This window comes from Chrysochloris asiatica, unplaced genomic scaffold, assembly GCF_000296735.1.
Source record: "Chrysochloris asiatica unplaced genomic scaffold, ChrAsi1.0 scaffold00021, whole genome shotgun sequence".
Taxonomy (NCBI): Eukaryota; Metazoa; Chordata; class Mammalia; order Afrosoricida; family Chrysochloridae; genus Chrysochloris; species Chrysochloris asiatica.
The window spans coordinates 1,914,124-1,920,589 of NW_006408539.1; the positions used below are offsets into that span (position 1 = coordinate 1,914,124).

At 40.4% G+C, this 6,466-nt stretch overlaps 1 pseudogene; it reads right to left on the reverse strand.

The window, feature by feature from the left end:
* Nucleotides 1-433: 433 nt before the first annotated feature.
* On the reverse strand, nucleotides 434-833 carry LOC102819693 (annotated as a pseudogene).
* Nucleotides 834-6,466: the final 5,633 nt, after the last annotated feature.

Below are 6,466 nucleotides of genomic sequence, written 5' to 3' on the forward strand. Positions count from 1 at the left end.
ATGTCCAAAGTATGAGAGACGAAGTCTTGCCATCTTGACTTCTAAGGAACACTTTGTCTGTACTTCTTCCAACACAGATTTGTTTTTCAAGCAGTTCATAGTACTTTCAATATTCTCCTTTAACACCATAACTCAAATGTGTCAGTTTTTCTATGGTCTTCCTTATTCATTAACAACTTTCACATGCATTTAAGGCTATTGAAAATACCATGGCTTGGGCCAGGGGCACCTTACCCCTAAAACTGAAATCTTCGCTCTTGAACACTTTAAAGAGGTCTTGTGCAGCAGATTTGTCTAATGTAATAGTCGTTTGATTTCTTTCTTTTTTGACTGCTTCAGTTCAATGAAAGTGAGACTTTATTAAGGGCCCAGGGCTATGGAGCTCAGGAGAACCTCAACTGTGAGCAGCAGGGGAGCCAAGCAGAGAGGGGCCTTATTTGACCTTTTTCTTGGGGCGCGGATTGTTGGGGTGCCTACACTTCTTGCAACAGTTAGCAGCACGGGGGTGCAGGTGAGAGTAACACTTGTGGCAGATCATCTCGTCCCAGTTGTACTTCTGGGGCAAGTTGGTGTAGGGAAGGCTTGATGATTTCACCATGCAGACGGAGCACGAGGTGCAGGGTGGACTCACTGGAAGCTGAGAGAGTGCAGGTGTCCTCCGGCTGTTTACTGGTGCTGGTTGGGGGGCGGAAGCTGGGGGATGCTTTCCTTGTTCGGATTTTGGCTTTGGCATTCTCAATGGTGTCACGAGGCTCGACCTCGAGAGTGATGGTCTTGCCCATCAGGATCTTCACAAAGACCTGCATCTTTATGTCTGCCACTTGACCACCTTGCTGAAGAGAAAGAGCCTTGTTTGATTTCTTGACTGCTGCTTCCATGAAGCATACCTTTCTTATAGTGAGCAGCTGGTAGATTTGAACTACAGACCTATCAGTTAGCAGCTAAGTGATTTACCACTTAACCCCTCCCCCCAGGGCTCCAGATTTAAATAAAGGATGACCAAAAGCAGATTGTCAGGAGGGAACAGTCGCTAGAGAAGGATGTCATGCTGGGTAAGATGGAGGATCAGAGAAAGAGAGGAAGACCCCCAACGAGATGGATCAGCCAGGTGGCATCATTAATGGCATAATTGATGCACTCAAGTGTGGCAGCGGTAGTGAGGTTGGCCCAGATCGGATATTGTTTCGTTCTACTGTGCATGGGGTTGCTATGAGTCGATTCCAACTAGATGGCACCTGACAACAACAACAACAAAAGCAGATTTGTTTGGCCTAATCACTGTCTTCCTAATTTGTTCTTAAGGAATGCCAGAGACTATTCTAGAATAAAGTCTGCCCAGAGTGGGGGAAAAGTCTTTACAGAGAAAAATGATCCTCAAGGGTCTCATAAGAGCCAAATAACCTAGCACAAGGTGCTGAAACTTGCTGCGTGAGGAGTGTGTGGGGAGACAGGCAGGGCACTTGGACTGCAGGTGTATTGGTTAAGCAGTGTCTCCCTGGCTGTAGCCAACCACCCGTGTACTTTCAGAAGGGCATCCTCTTGCATGGTGGTCAGGATACTGCCACAGATTTAACAAGAGTAGTCAGTCACCCAGGTACCATTAGTGAGAGCTTCCTGCCTCGCTTTTTTTCCGCCTGATATTATACAACATGCTCTGAGTAGACAAGGATTCATTACCATCTGCCATCTGCTACATGGAGTCATGGTGGCTCAGAAGTGACTCAACAGTAACCAACAAAAACAATATACAGTACCTTACTTAGAGTCCTGGGTGGAGCAAAAGGTGAACTAACTCATTGCTACCTAGTGGTCCTATCGAATTGCTGTTGTCAGTCAGATTCCATATAGATAGTTCATAAAAGAGTATAATGCTCAAGATAGACCTTCTTTACTAACTGAGCTAATCTATTATTTGGTTTTAAGAAACTTCAGGAGATATTATTGGTTTAAGGTTTAAAGATTACCTCAAAACAAAAGTTTCAGGAAGTTCATTCAGCCTCTGTAACTCCAGTCTAGTGTCCTTGAGAATTTGAACTTCTGTTCTGCATTTTGCCCCTTTTGATCAGGATTCCTCTATGGAATCTTGGATCAAAATGCTCAGTTCTTCTGAACAAAGGAAGTCATTGTTCATGAAGGCCATGTCTCTCCTAGCCTGCTCCTATTCCTAACTCTTCTTACTCTGTTGCTACAGACGAACAGAGACTATCTGTGGCTTGGATAGTTGCTGGCAAGCTTTTAAGATCCCACGAATTATGCAACAAACTAGGAGGTAGAATTTAGAAACTGCAAACATGTTATTAAGCCGATTAATCAAGATGTCCCATGAAACCATGACCCAAAACCTCCAAACCAAGGAACCAAATCCTATAAATTTTTTGGTTGTACGTAGCAGCCTCAGCATCTAATCTTTAATTTTGGTCATTGTGGTGAATATACCTATCATACAACTTATACCAATTCACCTTTCCACAGGTGGACAACTTATTGACAGCAATTGCAATAATTGACTATGTAACCCTACCCTTAATCAATGTGATTTTTCCTGTGATATTTTAATGTGTTTCTTTCCTGCTTTTCTCTTTGCATGTGACTAATACATTATGCAGAGCAAATTTGTGTATTATATATAGATACAAAACTATATGTGTGCTTCTTCTATTATGAATATTATTTCATTTCACTAAGAATTTCTTTCAAAATAACATTTACATTGGCTAAAACTATGCTCCATCATGAAGACATGCCATCGTTTATTTAATAATTTCCTATACTGTTTGATATTTGTGTTTTGCCAACATTTTCTATTATAAAGAGACCTGCAGTAATATGCTTGTGCCTAAGTCTTTGTCAGTATCTCCAATGATTTCCTTTGGTTAGAGTCATAGAAGTAAAAAATCTGGGTCCAAAGCATAGATAGCAATGTCTTAACGGCTTTTGACATAGGTACTGTCAAACTTTCTGAAAGAGCTGTCTATATTTGATGTCTCCTCTCCTTTCTCGTTTTCCCCCTCAATGAAACCTGACTTTTGCCTCAACAGCCTTTCTGAGATGACTCTCAATGAGGCTGCCAGATTTATTACACAATAAATCCTATGCACACTTTCAGTCCCATTTTAATTGACTCCTCGGTAGCATCTGTACTACAGGTATCAGCCACACCCTACTTCTCTAAACTTTATTGCTTTGACAAATGGTGCTGGCAAGACTGGAAATCCATTTGCAGAAGGATGAAACAAGGCACATATCCCACACCATATACCAAAACAAACTCGATGTGGATTAAAGACCTAAGTGTAAAGCCTAGAACTATAAAGGTCATCAATGAAAAAATAGGGACAAACTTAGGGGCTCTAATACATGGCATAGGTATACTATCTAATGCTACAAAAACACACACAAACAGTAGAAGACAAAATAAATGGCTGGTACCTTCTAAAAATTAGACATTTATGTGCATCAAAAGATTTTGCCAAAAGATTAAAAAAGGAACTCACAGACTGGAAAATTTTTTGCAAAGACACATCAGACAACGGACTAATATCTAAAATTTATAGAAAAACTGTAACACCTCTACAAGAAAAAGACAAACAACCCAATTAAAAACTAGGCACAGGCTATGAACAGCAAGGAAGACATTCTAGCAGCCAACAAACATATGAAGAAATGCTCACGATCATTAGCCTTTAAAGAGATGTACATCATAACAACATCTCACACCAGCATTAAAAACAACAAATGCTGGTGAAGGTGTGGAGAGATTGGACCCATCAACATTGCTAGTGGGATTGCAAAATGGTTCAACCACTCTGGAAAATGGTATGACATTTCCTCAGAAAGTTGGAAATAGAAATACCTTTGTTGTTGTTAAGTGCCGTTGAGTCGGTTCCGACCCATAGCAACCCTTTATAGGGTTTCCAAGGAGCAACTGGTGAGCTTGAACCACTGAATTGTTTAAATAGGCATTACAGTACAGAGCAGTAACCCACAGCGCCACACCAGAAATACCTTACGACCCAGGAATCCCTCTACTTGGTATATATCCACAAGAAATGTGAGCGAAGACACGAGTAGAGATATGTACAATTATGTTAATTGCAGCATTATTCCCAATAGCAAAAAGATGGAGATTACCTAAATGACCATCAAAGGAAAAACGGATAAACAAACTTTGGTACGTACACATGCTGGACTATTATACAACGATGAAGAATAATGATGTATTCGAAAAATACCTCATAACATGGATGAACCTGGAGGACATTATGCTGAGTGAAATTATTCAATCACGAAATATTTCATGAGACCATTATTGTAAAAACTTAAGCAAAGGGTTTCATACTAAATGAAACATTCGTTAATGATTATCAGGAGTGAGAGGGAGGGTAGAGTAATTCACTGATTAGCGGGTAGACGCATGGTAGCTTGGGTGATGGGAAGGGGGAGGACAATATACAAGAAAAGGGAGGGTGGTAGAAGAATGATGAAGATAGGTGAAGACACAGAAAGATATGCAGGGGCTAAAGGGGATAGAGGTAAATAGTAATATATACACATCCCTAGAACAACAGTGTTCTGTGTGTAGACACATGGACTGAGACATAAACTGAATAGGTGAGGGAGGGATTTTTGTTGTTGTTGTTGTGCAGAACCACTGAGTTGGTTCTAACTCATAACAACTTCACGCACAACATAAAGAAACACTGCCGTGTCCTGTACCATCCTCACAATCACTGTTAAGCTTGAGCCCATTGCCGCTGCCACTGTGCCAATCCATCTTATTGGGGATCTTCTTCTTTTCGCTGATCCTACACTTTACCAAGCATGATGTCCTTCTCCAGGGATTGGTACCTCCTGATCGTATGTCCAAAATATGAAGGATGAAGTCTTGCTATCTTGATTTCTAAGGAGCATTCTGATTGTACTCCTTCCAACATAGATTTCTTTGTTTCTCTGGCAGTCCATGGCACTTTCAATATTCATCTCCAACACCATGACTCAAATGCATCACTCTATGGTCTTCTTTATTCATTGTCCAATTTTCATATACATATAAAGTTACTAAAAATATCATGACTTGGGTCAGATGCACCTTAGTCTTCACACTAACATCTTTGCTCTTGGGTACTTTAAAGAGGTCTTTTGCAGCAGATTTGCCCAGTGCTCTTTCCATGTGTGTTGATAGTGGATCTAAGCAAAATGAAGGCTTTGACTCCTTCGACCTTGTCTACATTGATAAGAATATTATTTATTGTTCATGTGGTGAGGAGTTTTGTTTTCCTTTTATTGAGGTGCAACCCATACGGAAGGCTGTAGTCTTTGATCTTCATCACTAAGTATTTAAAGTCCTCTTCGCTTTCAGCAAGCAAGGATATATATACATATATGTTGTTGTTGTTGTTAAGTACCGTGGAGTTGGTTCTGACTCATATTGACCCTGTGCAGGGTTTCTGAGGCTGTAAATCTTTATGGGAGCAAAAAGCTCTTAGTTTCAAACTGCTGACCATATAGCCCATCAATATATAAGCATTTGAAAGAGGATATTCATACTTGGGTATTTACCTTTCCTTCAAACACAACTATGAATGTGGATGAGCATACAGCAGGCAGAACAATGAAAACTTTGTAGCTATTATCAAATATCTTAAGGCAATGAGTCGCTGGGCCTGGGGGTTCAGAACCATATTCTCAGAGTGCATCATGTTCATTTGGCATAACATAGTCCACAAAAACACTGTTCTACATCCTATTGGCGTTTGGAATCTTGAAAGCTCAGGAGAAACTGCATAAGGTACAGCTATTGATCTCTCTAGGTGCAGAAGAAAGAAGAGTGATAAGAATTGAAGAGACTTGGAATCAATTAATCCAATGGACTACTGGAACATGTGAACATCAATCTCAATGGTTCTGAGACTGGAAGGATTAAATGGTGACTGGCTACCACTACCAACTGCTCTGAAAAGGATTGTATTAGTGGTTCCTGGATAGAGAGAGAGAAAATTTGGGACAAAACTCAGAATTATTAAAAAAAGAAAAGAAGCCTGGGTCTGCTGATCAGAAAGGCGGGAGGAACCTGAGACAATGGCCCTCAACCACCCTTTAGGATGGACAAGAACTCACCCTCGAGGCCCAATTGTCAGCCAAGTAGTACTTAGGCATATAGGGGGGACAACAACACTAGTAAGGTATACTCACCATGGAATGGTCAATCATTCAAAATCAAAAGGCAAAATTTACCTAAGGCCAAAGTTGAGATGGCATGGGAAGGAGGGTGGAATGCACATAGGAACCACAGGGAGGAAGCAGGACAACTGTTGTTATATGGCAGAGGTTACAATCATTGAGATGAAACAAAGTATATAATTTGTTGAATGAAAAACTGATGATCTTATCCTTAAGCCTTCATTCAATTCACAATAAAAAGTTAGAAAAAAAAAAGTTTATTGCTTTGACTTCTAAACTTTAGTCT